Source organism: Megalops cyprinoides, chromosome 24 (genome assembly GCF_013368585.1).
Source record: "Megalops cyprinoides isolate fMegCyp1 chromosome 24, fMegCyp1.pri, whole genome shotgun sequence".
Lineage (NCBI taxonomy): Eukaryota > Metazoa > Chordata > Actinopteri > Elopiformes > Megalopidae > Megalops > Megalops cyprinoides.
In genome coordinates this window covers 19,443,577-19,445,451 of record NC_050606.1, presented here as the reverse complement: position 1 = coordinate 19,445,451, position 1,875 = coordinate 19,443,577, and positions in this window count along the sequence as shown.

Sequence of the window (1,875 nt, the reverse complement as noted above, 5' to 3'; positions counted from 1 at the left end):
TAGAGCGTGTTCAGAGAAGCGTGTTCCCGTGCCCCCACGACTACAGAGCAAAAGGTTCCGGTGATTCGCGTTACTGAGTACACAGTAATGCCACATTTAGGCATATCTTGATAATTCATTATCTGTAGAGTGTATCCCTTTCTGTGAATAACAGCAAAACGCTATGAAAACAGTTTGAAATTTGAATGCACTTGCACGTAAACACACACGTGAACCAATATCATGAGACTGGAAATATCTTGTTACCAAACTATTCATGGACATAGTCTTAAACTCCTCAAATCGTCAAGCACGCATGCAAGAACACGTAGTGTTTAATCTGACTTCTCATTCTTTACACTGAATTTGGCCCAACAGCATGCACAAACTCTCCTTGAGATCACTTGTTTTGAATAGAAAAATTGACAGATATTTTCAAGAGTGCAGACACTCTCCATTACACAAGGAAGCGCATGATGGACTTCAACCTCGCTGGTGGATGTCACACTCTGAATTTAGCCTTGTAAGAGATAATATCATCTTCCTCACATGACCTGTGTTGATAATGGGACTGCCCTTCTATAAACCACAAGATCTGTTTTCACAAAGGCTGAGAGGGCAGGTGGGGATACTGTAGACTAAGCACCTGTGAACAGGTGTGCTCAAGGAGTGAAAAAAGATTCTTTTTTTGTATATGCTTTATACAATAGCCTCAACCATGCTATCAGGAGGATACCAACTGTGGAAAAGTCCCATCAGGGAATTGTGTTATTATCCAATCTGTCCATTAGATGGGTAACGTGACACTGCTATAAAAGGTGGCATGAGACTTAAATTAACCAGCAGAAGAATAGAGAAATGATTTGATCAGTAGCTCATAAATATGAGAATTACGGTAACTCTGACATTCACCATCTACATCTACATGTCTCACTGTTACTTCTTGATTTTTACTAATGCCTGCTTGATATGACATTTCAATCCCAATCCAGTCGCAATTTACTCGCAGTTCACCCCCATGTCAAACAGTATTTGTCATATGAACAAAATTTTCAGTGTTTTAGTGGTATTGCTACAAGTTTAGTAACATCCTTCATGTATGTTAACGTGGACCAAAAAATGGATGGGAATCAAAGTTACCAGGGTAAAACTGAGTCTTTTATTGTCACAGTGTTGCACAATGAAGCGCAGCATTAACAGCTAGAAACTGGACTTCAATAGGAGAAGATAGTCAGATTTCTTTCCCCACACACATCGGCGCACTCCAAGTAACCCAACTTATTAGCTTTTAATGTACAGCAGTTTAACAGATGTGACCCAAGTTATCTGCATTAACACTTCATTAACTCATTAACTACATTAACTCTGAGTTCATGTTGAGCTGTCATCTTAACTAACTAGGCACTGACAAGCAACTCATACCAGAGATGACTGCCACTGCTTCATCCTCCAGCTCTTTCATTCTCATTCCCTGGACATTGTAGCCATGTGAAGTGAGCTGAGCCTGCTGTCATTGTGCAGGATGGCCACTGTCTCCTCTGCACTCTGAAGTGCTAATGTCCAGGCCAACTGGGTTGGTCACTCTGACTAGCTATTGCCACCACATTAGCAGCAGACCCCAGAGGAAGGAGTCAGCCCATCTTTGGAGGCTTTGGGCAGGTCTCAAAACAACCAGCTAGCTAGCCACTGAACGTCAGCAGCTAGCAGCCTAGCTTCAGGTCACTCTTCAGCTGTCTCCAGCGTAGCTAGTCCTGGAACCCCACAAAACTGCTCCTCGGGAGGCCAAAGGCAGTCACCAGGTTTGACCACCTGCAGTTCTTCTGAAGAGCCTCCAACCACCACCACCAGGCAGAGCTGTACCAGGCATGGCTTCCAACTGCTTGTGCCAGCATAGCA